The sequence below is a fragment of the Mustela nivalis genome, assembly GCF_964662115.1.
Source record: "Mustela nivalis genome assembly, contig: HAP1_SCAFFOLD_75, whole genome shotgun sequence".
Taxonomy (NCBI): domain Eukaryota; kingdom Metazoa; phylum Chordata; class Mammalia; order Carnivora; family Mustelidae; genus Mustela; species Mustela nivalis.
In genome coordinates, this window is record NW_028136523.1 from 1,086,714 (window position 1) to 1,100,192 (window position 13,479).

The window sequence follows — 13,479 nt, forward strand, 5'->3', positions numbered from 1 at the left end:
GGGGAGATGGGGGAGAGAAGAGGGTCTTCCCATCAATGGGAATCACCTGTGCTTGGAGGCAGGTGCCATGAGAGGTCTCCACAGGAAGAAGGAGGCAGTGTGGTTGAAGGGCAGAGAAATGGGGTAGAACAGCCATCTCCATTCCTGTGTGTTCATAGGCTTCCAACGTTTAGATACACCCTTGTTCGTGGTGTATATGTTGGCAATTCTTCCAGGTTTCTGTTGTTTTGATGCTCCATCAAGACAAAACAACTTCCGCTTATCTTTTGTCTCTCAAAGGCATAAAATGACTCTCGCTGACTTATGCACAAACACTTTGGCTCTCTTCTCCTTGGGAATAGCATAACCTATGTCTTCCCTGTTTCTTCACTTGCAAGCTATGAGTATCTTTATAGTCGAAGGAAATCTCCTATGGTCAACAGAAGGACGAGCTAGTTTAATATTTGCTGTTTTCTTATGGATGTTTTCTACCTTTTTTTTTTTTTTTTTTTGATTTGGAATTTCAACCACTCTTACAAACTGTTTGTATTGACGGGAGACTTTAGTCCTGATACTGAATGTATTATTGATAGGTAATAGTTCACTTTCTCATTTCGGTTGGCTTCTGACTTGGATTCTATTTGCCTTTCACCTATATGGTATTTTCTTGGGGTTGCTTCATTGGTACGATTCCTCGCTTCCTTCCCATATTTTGCATGTCTTATCTTTGTGTGTTTGCATGTGCATGTGTTAATGCTGTGTGGTGTGTGTGTGTTTCACATCACAATTATTATTAAAATACGAGAGAATGGAATTCGGTCTCTTGTGGGTAGCAATTCAATTTGACATGCCTTGAAATCTCACATTCCATCAGTTTCAGGAAATCTCCTGCAAGGAATGTCATCTCTTGTCCTCTTCAAGTAACACGTGTTCTCACAAAACTACTTTCCAAAGAACAGCACCATTTGAATTTCTCATTAGAGTCATACTGTTTGTACCAATACCCTTTCTTTTTCGTATGATTCTTGAGTGTCATGAGTTAGTGAAATCGTCTGTCTGATGTCGTTCTGAGAATGATAGATGTGACAAAGCCCAATGCTCTCCGCAAGACTGCCATAAGAGACAAGTGGAAGAATTCCTTCTTGCTTATGTCTCAGTACGAATTGCGGTGACATGGAGGAGAGTGAGATGGTAGTAGTGTCTAATAACCTCATGCTTGTCTTCAGCTATGAAGGCAACAGGAAGATGAACACAACAACTGCATTGGGGTGGAAATTGACCTGAAGCCTACAAGATAAACTCCACAGCGAAAGAAAACGGAAGTTGCAGAGATGATGGGAGAAGGTTGGAGACATGGCTCAGGGGATATTTGGTTGGTTAGTGGATCAGAGGGCTGGATCCCATGAAGAGTACCAAGGCACAGGAGAGCAGGGCACACTGGGAACCCACAAGGAACCTGTTTCCCAGTGCCGTTGACTGTGAGACGCAGAGGGTCTGAAGGGCACGAGTACTTTACAACACAAGTGTTGAAGGCTGAAGTTTTCCTATCAGCAGGCTTGGCAGACATCAACTTGAAGGAACACCATCTTTTTCCTGCATATGACACCAACAAGCGACCAGGAGCAGACAGCCTGGAGACAATGATCAGAGAGAGACAATACTAAGTGACGCACTGGGAAGATGGTGAGTAGTGGGAGTGATTCCGTGAAAGGCAGTGTTCGTGGAGATGTCTCAATGTGGACATAATAAATTTTGGGCTCTCGCAACAGCAGCATCAAGACAAAGCTACTGGCCAAGACAGGTATGTGAGGACATAGGCTGCCTAGCCAGCCAACTCGAAATCCCGACAGTGGAATACTTGGAAAACTGCCTTCCTCAGTCCAAGATGCTTAGTCCAAGGACAACGACTCTCCCATAGGGGACGAGAAGAAAGCTTTGACCACATGTTCTCTTCTGAACACAGCATTCTGCAGGCCTGCGTTCTGCTGAGTTGCTCGAATTTCTCCTTTCACAGGCACACCAGAGCCCACCAAGGTAAACCTCTGCATATTCAACCCGGACCCTAAAAACAACAAACGGCCGGAAAGGAGACCTACAGCAAATGACTGGCCTCCAGGACAGGGTCAGCCACAACACAAACAGCAGTGGCATGCATGCCACATACACACTCACAAACACACACACACGCACGCACTCAACAAACCTTAAGGGCCAGCCCTGGGTACTCCGGATCTCTTCCTCCTAAATAAATTACCCTCAGGTTAGAAAGCAGAATGAGTTTAACGAATACAGAGAGGTGACAGAGACTTAGATCCAATGCAAAGATGAAAAAATCAATTGATGCCCAGGTAAAGGAAGAAGGAATGATTATGGCTAGGCAATCAGAGTGAACCCTCTACATAGAAAACGCCCGATGCGGGATTGAAAGCAGGGGCCTGGATACTCGCTGTACGTCAGAAAACATAGGAGATATCAGAGAGTCTCGAAACACAGAGATAAAACTGATAAAGATAAAAGCACCTAAAGAACTCCTGAAGAGAAGATTGGTAGGAGACTGTACACTGCAGCTCCATGCAGGATCCCATGATCTTACTCCAGAGGCTTTTCCAAAAATTCCAATGCTGTTTCAGTTCTCATCATTTGAATTCGGGTGGCCCTCCAAAGATAGGGTCCTTATTCAAAAGAGCGAGACTGATACAAAGTGAAGGTCAAGCAAACGTTAATTTTGCACAAAGCATCGAGAATCATATTGACCGGTCAGGGCCTTCTCTTGCAAAGAGGCAACCCCTCCCAGCCTCAGAGACTAACATTTATAGCGGTAGTTTAGCCAGGCTATACAGACGTGGCCAATGAGATAACAATACAGAAAAAACTGCACAGTCGTGCTAAGTCTGCTACACCACAAAAACAAAAATGCTAGGTAACACATGGGTGGACAATTGGATCTCAATTTACCCTAGTAGATATATGCGTGCCCCTCTAATGGGATGTCTTCACCTGGCCTGATTCACCCTTGTATCTAGGCTTTGAGAGTAAGCTCCTCTGGGAGGAGTAGGGTCAATTTTGTTTACAGCATGGGTTCAATATAAGTTTACTGCAGAAACACAAAATGATTCCCTCTGGCCTAGCGGACCTTATAATGAGTAGCTGTAGCATCCCTAGAAATAGAGCCAAAATGACTTCCAAATCTTCAAAACTGACGATTTACCAAAAGCAGATTCTACATCCTAGAACCTTAGGTCCAGAATGGACTCATGTACTTGGAGTCCACAGGAGCAAGCATGGAGCATGTTGGAAAAGACCCATAGCCCAAGTGAAGCCATCTGAAAGACTTCCATGCCCGTTTCAGGAAGACAACTTGTATCTTCAAAAGGACGCATTGAAGAGGATTCAAATGTCAAAGAACCTGGAGCATTCCCACAGGGTCGTGCAGATACCCTCTGGAGGAGTACATGTAGATGTGACAGCACAAGCCTGCCTTCACCCTCTCATGAACATCCCCCAAATAGTTTCATGGGATAAGCAAACAATGCCTCTTGTGGAAGATGGGCGTGTTCTAATGGAGGCAGCAGAAGATGAACAGTGGGACAACAAAGGGCCATTAGAGAGCCACAGACAGCGTATGCTACAGGTTGGTGAGGATATTCAGGAAGACAAGGAACTGGAGAATGAACATTGGAGCTCTGAGCGAAGGTCTAGCATTTGAGATAATGGGAGGTTCTCTGAACCTGGCTGCCTTCCATAGAGATCTAGGTCCAAATTAAAGAAAACATCCCCTGGCCACAGTCAATCCTTGTACCCCGGTTGTGTTTTTGTCTTTTTGTCAAACAATGCACATGCACATATTTGACAGAGAGACAGAGAGATCACAATCAGGGTGTAGAGCTGGAGAGGGAAAAGCTGACTTACCCCTGAGCAGGGAACCTGAGACCAGAGTCGATGCCAAGACCCTGGGATCATGAGTTGAGCTGAAGGCCGCCTCTGAACTGATAGACACAACCCATGACACAACCTTTGACTTCTGAATATGTCCTAGTTCTAGACGTGAACCACTGCTCTGTCATTGTTCACAAATGAAGGGGAAATGGATTTTGGCTTGGGCTGGTGTTGCTTGAGCAACCTGGCCTGCTTTGAGAGCTGGTATAGTTTGTCCTCTTGAGGTAAGTGATTTGGCTATGTACAAACTACACTCCCACGCATATTTAGGTAAAGAGAATTCCTCCATTGAATGAAACTATGTCTTGTGGTTCCATGCTTCTGTGGATGGTGATGTGAGTCCTCCTTGCCTCTGAATCTGGATCTCTGTTTCTGCTCCCAGATGAGGGACAGTTTTAGCTCTGAATTCTCAAATCCATGTTCAGCCCTCTTTTTTTTCTCTCACTCCTACTTCTCCTACAATAAGCACCTCTTTCTATTCCTTGGAGTCAATGACTTTCCTAAGCTCATTGTCATGTTTCATCATTCTTCCTTCTTTCTTTGGATTTGTTTCCTTATTTACCATTCCTTTTCTGCCAGGTCAAAAATTTGGTCCTTTGCTTCTGCCAGCTTCTTGGACTTTTCCTTCAGTCTGCTACCAATCTTTTCTTTAGAAATTCTTTATTTATTTTATTTTATTTTATTTTATTTTATTTTATTTTACTTTATTTTATTTCTATCAGTTTAATCTATGTGTTTTGAGACTCCCTGATATCTTTCTGCTTTCAATCCTCCATTGGGCGTGTTATATGTGAGGTTTCACTCCGATTACCTGGCCATGATAATTTCTTGTCTTCTTCCTTGGCAACAATTGATTCTTCCATCTTTGTCTTGGATATAGGTCTCTGACTCTTTCTCAGTATTTGAAAAATCAATTCTGTTTTTTATCCTGATGGTAATTTCTTTAGAAATAAGATATCATGGAGTGCCCAAGGGCTGGCCCTTGAGGGAGTCTCAGGTATGTGTGTGTGGCATGCATGCCCTCTGCTGTTGTATCATAGCTGCCCCCTGTCCTTGAGACCAGTCATCTGCAGAGGCTCTCTTTGCCAGCCTTTTGGTGTGTTTGGGGTCTGGGCTGAATAGGCTGAGGTTTAGCTTGGTGGGATCTGGTGTGCCTGTGAAAGGAGAAATTCAACCTTCACAACAGAATGAATGCCTGTAGCATTCTGTGGTCAGGGGACAGCCTATGGACAGGGCTTTCTTCTAGTCCCCTATGGGAGAATCTGTTCTCTTAAAATGAAGCAAGTTGGACTGAGGAACACAGTACCCTATGTGTTCCATGGTTAGAATTTCGTGTTTGCAGGAGAGGCAATTAAAGCCCTCACCAACCTGTCTTTGGCCAGTAGCTCGGGCTTGATGCTGCCTGTGCGAGAGCCCCAAATTTCTTTTGCCCCCATCAAATCATCTCCAAGAACACTGCCTCTCACTAATGTACAGCCAGAACCCACCATCTTCCCACTGTGTCACCTGGTATTGTCTCTAATCGTGGTTTCCAGGCTGTCTTCACCTGGCTATTTGTTGGTGTTCTCTGACAGAGAAATACAGTGTTCTTTTGAGTTGATATGCCAAGGCTGCTGATCTAAAATCTCAAGGCCTCAAGGCCCTTTGTTGGCATGAACTAGTATGATTCAGACCCCCTGATGGTCAGAATCAATGGAATTGGAGAACGTACTCCTTGTGGGTTCCAAGTGTGCTCCGATCTCTTGTGGCTTTGCCCATTGCATTGTCTCACTGCCTTCTGAATTACCAACTTTCCACTTTTCCCCTAAACCATGTCTCCAGTCTTCTCCCATAGTGATTGCAACTTATTCTCTCTTTTGCTATGGAGTTTGCTTTGTGGGCTCCAGTTCATTTCTGCCATGTTGAAGTTGATGTGGTAATCTTCCTGTTGTGTTCCTGGATAAAGACAAGTCTGGAGTTACCAGACACTACTACCATCTCACTGTCCTGAAAAAGCCCCACAGAATCTTACCCAGCCATAAGCAAGAATGAATTCTTTCCACTTGCCTCATGTGGCAGAATTGTGGAGAGCATTAGCCTACGTCACATCTATCAGTCCCAGAAAGACAAATAACATACAATTTCACTCTCTCATGACTGTCAAGAGACATATGAAAAAGCAAGGGAAAAATGGACAAATAATACGACACTACCCAGGCACACAAAATGTGGTGTTTGTTGAGGTCAGGTTTGAGAAAATATGTGTTTATCAAAGAGGACAAAAGATGACATTCTTTGTAGGAAATGTGGCTGAAAGAGAGGGAATGTGAGTTTTCAAGGCATGTCAAATGGAACTGCTATCCATTAAATACCGACTTCCTATCTCCATCAATTTAATTATAATTGTTATTTGAAACACACTCAGCACACACACACACACACACACACACACACACACACACACACACAGATAAGACACACAAAAGATGGGGAGGAAGTGAAGAATAGCACTAATGAAGCAAACCCAAAAGAAAAGAACTGAGAGAAAAGGATAAATTCCAAGACACATATTCACTCCAAAGATTAGGTCAGGAAACCTACAAAATCTCAGCTCTGTAGTAGTGACTAAAGCGTTTGAAGCAGTAATGAAACCCCTGTCAACACACAGATGGCGAGGTGCAAATCATTTCCTGTTCAACTCTTCTAGACATTTAGAGAAGGCAATGCCATTTTCTTCTCATCAATTCCACAAATGGAGGAGGTGGATGAACTCCACTTTACTAGTATAAAGACCCAATTCAAATAATGACATTTTAGGAAATAAATTATATTCCATTTCAATAATTAAACATAATAAAAATATAATTCTTTCCTTTTCTCTGTCTGTCTTCACCTGCATTTGAAAGGGCCAGCTTGTTTTTGTATTATTTTGTACTGTTGAGGAAGCCAGCCTGTCATCCATCATCCATTTTTGACAGAGTATTCACTGATGCTTCAGTTCCATATATGACCTAGTACTCCGCCTAAGATATGCCAGAACTCTTCAACACCCATTAGCCCGTTCCCTCATTCCCTGCATGTCTCTTTTTTCCTTGACTCTCAGCTTGATTCCTCAGAGTTCTGAGTTACTCCTGGTTTGTCTCCTTCTCTGACTTATCCCCTTCAGTTTTTCCTTCTTTCTACTAAGGGCCGTGGTATTCGTCCTAGGGCACATATGAGAGAAGCCATATGATATTTCCCTATGTCTCCTTGCCCATTTCATTTCACAAACCCAGTCCTGTGGCATTCATGCCAGTGCAAGAATCAAGAGTTCATCCTCCCTAATTGCTGAGGAATACTCTGTTGCCAATATGGACCACACCTTCTTTATCCACTAGTCTTTGCAAGGACATAGCAGCTCAATCCTCAGTTCTGTTCAAGTGAGCCTTGCAGACCATCGATATAAGCCATTAATTTTCCTTTGATTAAAGAGACTTGGTCAACAGGGTTATACCCATTAACACAGTAGGTAGAGATAAATAATGGTAACAAGGAGTGCTGTCCATTGCTCCTCCTTAAGGATTAGCTATAATGTATAATGTCACTCTCTCATGCAAAGGATGACAAACCTCAGAGAGACGGGATGATATACCAGAGGACTTGTTGTTTCTGATATCTCTAGATATTTCAGAGGAAATAGGAAAACTTTGCCATCTCTGGAGAAAGGTTGGCCTAAAAGATCATTTTCCTGGGCCACTCTTCTAGGTATTTAGTGAAGGCATTGTCATGTCCTCTCATCAAATCCAGAGATGGAAGAGGCGGGTAAGCTCTAATTCACAAGGATAAAGACCCAATTCAAAGAAGGACATTTTAGGAAACCCACCCAATGTCATTTCAATAAGGAAAGATAATAAACAATATAATTCTTTCCTTTTCTCCCTGTGACTTCCTTTGGTTTTGAGAGGGCCACATTGTTTTCCTATGAATTGATGTTGTTGTTGCTATCTGTTGAGATAGCCTGCCTATCATCCATCATCCATTTTTGACAGAGTATTCACGGATGCTTTAGTTGCATGGACGTCCTAGTGCTCCTCCTAATATATGCCACAACTCCTGACCACCCATTAATCAGTTCTCTTTTCGGTAGCCCTCAGCTGGATTCTCAGAGTCCTGAGTCACTCCTGGTGGGTCTCCTTCTCTGACTTCTTGCCCTTTATTATTCCCTTCCTTAAGTGGGCCAAGGTATTCCTCCCGAGGCACATATTGTGGGTAGCCATATGACATTTCCCTTTGTTTGCTTGCCTTTTCCATTTCCCAACAGCAGGGCATGGGACATTCATGTCAAGGCAAGGTCCAGGGGTTCATTCACTCGACGGCAGAGGAATACTGTGGTGCCGAAATGGACCCAAACTTCCTGATCCACTAGTCCTTGCAAGGGCATTGTGACTCACTCCAAAGTTCTGCTCGAATGGGCCTTGCAAGCCTTCGGTATAGGCCGTCCCTTTCCTTCTGACTAAAGAGTCTTGGTCCACATGTTTATACCCGTTACCACAACAAGTACAGTTAACTAATAATAACAACGGGTTCGGTCCAGGCCTCTTCATTGAGAGTTAGCTCAGATGCAGAATATCACTCTCCTCAAAGACTTTGCAAAGGTATTTAAGGGAAAGCCAGGTAGACAGAGGCCTCATCCCTTAGCCGCGTGTTTCAGAACACTAGGAGACGAGGCCACAGACAGCACCATATAGCGATGCCCTCACCTTTTACCTCCGAAAGGGACTTTCCGTATCTTAGTCATCACTGACCCATAGGCAAAAGACGCTGACAAAGTACGCTCTCACCCACAGGACGAGAAAACCCACGGAGAGCTATTCATACCCGCGAGGCCTCACCTTTTCTTGAGATATCTAGAAATTGTAGTGTAAAAGGACACCTTGCCGTCTCTGGGGATATGTTGGCCTAAAGGAAGGTATACTGAATTTCATTTTCCTTCCTCTATGTCTCCAGAAAGGGGAAGTTGGACATTAACCCACAAGACATCCTGAGTTCTTGATCAGGTTCAGAGGGCTCTTGTTTTGTCCTTCCTGGGGCTTCCTACTTAAAGCCATAGGACACCAAGGTCATGGGAGAGGGACAGCTGCTTCAGTGAAGCCAGCATCTGTGATGTCACAAAGCCTTGAGGTCATAGCAACCACTCCTCATCAACCCAGGCCTGATCACTACACTTGACTGGAGTAGTCATGGGTGGGCCAAGAGGACCCCAAGCCATCCCAAACCGCTGGAGCCGCCTGGGTCTCTCACCAAGGCAGTTTGCGAAGCGAGTCGGTGTCAACTTCTCCATGGCCCAATTCGTAGTATTTGGTCGTGAGTGTCAGCACCAGCCCTCTGGACCTCGGAGAAAGGCAAGGATCCCTCATTCCATCTTAGCCACGACAGGCCAAGAAACTAACAGACCACAAGCAAAGCCTCAGGGGAGGAAATCCGAGCCCTGCGTAAGGGTGAGACCCTCCCACCAAATCATGGAGCATCTCAACAGGAAAAGGTCCACCCAAGGGAAGCTCAAAGTGAACCCCCGCAACCGTGCCAAAGACATGTCTGGAGTCTTCCACAGAAAGCACACGAGTACCTCAATGGTCTCCAGAAACGGTGCCAACAAGGCCTCCCAATCTTCCAAAAAGACCATGCATCCAAGGCAGAGTCTACACCCTAGAACCTTAGGTCCAGGACGGACTCATGTTCTTGGAGTCCACAGAAGCCAACGGAGAGCATGTTGGAAGAGACCCAAGCCCAAGTGAAGCCATCTGAAAGACTTCGGTGCCCATTTCAGGAAGACAACTTGTATATGCAAAAGGACGCATTGAAGAGGATTCGAATGTGGAAGAACCTTGAGCACTCCCTCATGGTGGATCAGCTACCCTCTGTGGAACTGCATGGAGATGTGGCAGCACAAGCCTGCCTTCACCCTCTCATGACCATCCCCCAAATGGTTACATGCGATAAGCAAACAGTGCCTCTTGAGGAAGATGGGCATGTTCCAATGGAGCCCCGAGAGGATGCACAATGTGTTAACAAGGGGTCAGTACAGCACGACAGACAGCGGATGCTGCAGGTTGGTGAGGAGATCCAGGAAGGCAAAGAACAGGAGAATGAACAAGGAAGCTCCAAGCGAAGGTCGGGCATTTTAGGATGGTGGGTGGTTCTCTATACCTGGCTGCCCTCCATAGGAACCTAGGTCCAAATTCAATAAAACATCCTTTGGCCCCAGTCAATTATTGTGCACTGTTTTTGTCTTTGTTATCTTATCGAACATGCACATGCACGTTTGGACAGAGAGGCAGAGAGATCCCAATCAGGGGGTGGAGCTGGAGAGGGAGAAGCTTACTTGCCCCTGAGCAGAGAACCTGAGAACAGAGTCAATGCCAAGGCCCTGGAATCATGAGTTGATCTGAAGGCCGCGTCTGAACTGATGGACACAACCCGGGACCCAACAATTGACTTCTGAATACCTCCTGGTTCTAGACAGAACCGCTGCTCTGTCATTGTTCAGAAATGCAGGGGATAAGGATTTTGGCTTGGCTGCTGTTGCTTGAGCTATCCGGCCTGCTTCGAGAGCTGGTATAGCTTTTCCTCTTGAAGTCAGTGACTGGGCTATGGACAAACTATTCTCCGATGCCTATTTGCCTAAAGAGAATACCTCCATGCCTAGATTTTCAGGGGTAATGGCACTATGTCTTTAGGTGCTCCGCTTCTGTGGAAGGTGTTGGGAGTCCTCTGTGCCTCTGATTCTGGACCACTTTCTCTGCTCCCAGATGAGCGTCCTTTTCAGCCCCGAGTTCTCCAATCTAGGATAAGCCCTCTTTTCTTTCTCTCACTCTTACTTCACCTACAAGAGGCACCTCTTTCATTAACTTGGTGATTCCCTAAGCTCACTATCATGTTCCATCAAAGAATACATTCAAATGGCCAACAGACACATGAAAAAATGCTCCACATCACTCGGCATCAGGGAAATACAAATCAAAACCAGAATGAGATACCACCTCACACCGTTCAGAATGGCTAAAATGAACAAGTCCGTCAATGACAGATGCTGGCGAGGATGTGGAGAAAGGGCAACCCTCCTACACTGTATGTGGGAATGCAAGCTGGTGCCACCACTCTGGAAAACAGCGTGGACGTGCCTCAAAAAGCTGAAAATAGAACTACCCTATGACCCAGTGCTTGTAGTACTGGGTATATACCCTACAGATACAAACGTGGCATTCTGAAGGGGCACATGCACCCAAATGTTTATAGCAGCAATGTCCACAATAGTTAAACTATGGAAAGAAACTAAATGTCCTTCAACAGATGAATCAATAAATAAGATGTGGTATATATGTTCAATGGAATACTATGCAGCCATCAAAAAAAATGAAATCCTGCTATTTGTGATGACGTGGATGGAACTAGAGGGTATTATGCTTGGCGAAATAAATCAATCTGAGAAAGACAACTATCATATGATCTCCCTGATATGATGAAGTGGAGATGCAACATAGGCAGTTTCGGGCGTACGAAAAAAAAATAAAAAAAGATGGTATTAGGAGGGAGACAAACCATAAAAGACTGAATCTCACAAAACAGACTGAGGGTTGCTGGGGGGAGGTGTGTTGGGAGAGGATGGTGGGGGTATGGACATTGGAGAGGGCAGGTGCTATGGTGAGTGATGGTGAGTGCTGTGAATCACAGACCTGTACCCCTAGGGATAAAAACACATTATATAAAAAATTTTAAAAAATAATTTAAAAAACCCATTAAAGAAAAAACACAGATTGCAAGCCCAGAGCTAATCTCATATTCAATCAAAACTTTTGAAAGTTTTCCCCTTAAAGATCAGAAGAAAGACAAGTGTGTCCATTTTCACTACTCTCATTTGACACAGTAGTGGATGTCCTAGCCAGAGAAACAAGGAACACAAAGAAATAAGAGACTCCAAAAAAAAAAAAAAAAAAAAAAGGAAGAAGTAAAATTTTCTTTTTTTGGATAACATGAACTTACATGTTAAAAAATCCTAAAAAATTCACAAAAAATTTGAATAAACAAATTTAGTAAAATTACCAAATACAAGATCAATATATAAAAGAAAAGAATTTTGTTTTGTTTCTTTTTTTTTTTTTATGGACTGCTTCCCAGTTTGTCATGTCATCCTTGTTCAGTGATCACGCTAATCTTCTCTGCATCATTCCAATTTTAGTATATGTGCTGCCAAAGTAAGCACAAGACAGGAGCATTTTAACATTCTAATGATGAACTATCTGAAAAAATAAAGAAAACAATCTAATTCACAATAGCATCAAAAATAATAAAATACTTAGGAATAGATTTAACTAAGAAGATGAAAGATCTGTACTCCATAAACTATGACATTGATAAAGAAATTGAAGGTGACAGAAATGGAAAGATAGCTCATATTTATGAATGGTAAGAATTAACATTGTTAAAATGTCCATACTACCGTAAACCATCTGTAAATCCAATTCCTATCAAAAATCCAATGTTAGGGGCGCCTGGGTGGCTCAGTGGGTTAAGCCGCTGCCTTCGGCTCTGATCATGATCCCAGGGTCCTGGGATCGAGCCCCGCATCAGGCTCTCTGCTCAGCAGGAAGCCTGCTTCCTCTTCTCTCTCTGCCTGCCTCTCTGCCTGCTTGTCATCTCTCTCTGTCAAATAAATAAATTAAAAATCTTAAAAAAAATCCAATATTATTGTTTTACAGAAGTAAGTAAAGAATCCTAAAGTTTATATGAGACCATAAAAGACAACAAATAATCAAAGCAGTTCTGAGAAAGAATGAAGAAGGGAGATTACACTTCTTGATTTGAAACTATACTACAAAGCCCTCATGCTCAAAACAATAAAGTATACTGGCATAAAAACAGACCAATAAACAAGTAGAACAGAATTGAGAGTCCAGAAATAAATCCTTTCATACAGTCACCTAATATTTGACAGGGGCCAACATATGTAATGGGGAAAGATAGTCTGTTCAATAAATGATATTTAAAACTGAATAGTCACATAAACAGTATGAAAAGGGAACCTTATATCACTCATAAGTCTGAACTTGAAATAGATTAAAGACTTAAAGGTGATGCATGAAACTAAATTTCCTAAAGGAAAACATAGGAAAAATTCTCCTTGACATTGGTCTTGCCAATAGTTTTTTGGATACCAGACTAAAAACACAAGCAAAAAAAGCAAAAATAAATAAATGGTATTACATCAAACTAACGTTTCTGCATTGCCAAAAAAAGGGAGAGAGAATGAAAACACAATCCACAGAATGTAAGAAAATACTTACGAATCTTATATCTGAAAAGAGGTTAATAACCAACAGATACAAATAGAAAAAAATATATGATTAAAAAAATAGCAAAAGGATCTCAATAGACTTTTTTTTTCAAAAAAGTTATATAAATGACCAACAGGAGCATTAAAAAGTGCTCAACGTAAAAATCTCAGGGCAAAGTCCTTATGTTGTTGTTGTTGTTGTTTACCTCTGAAAAACACAGCAAGATATTAGAATATATACTACCAAAAAATTGAAACTAACCAATTTTGGTAAA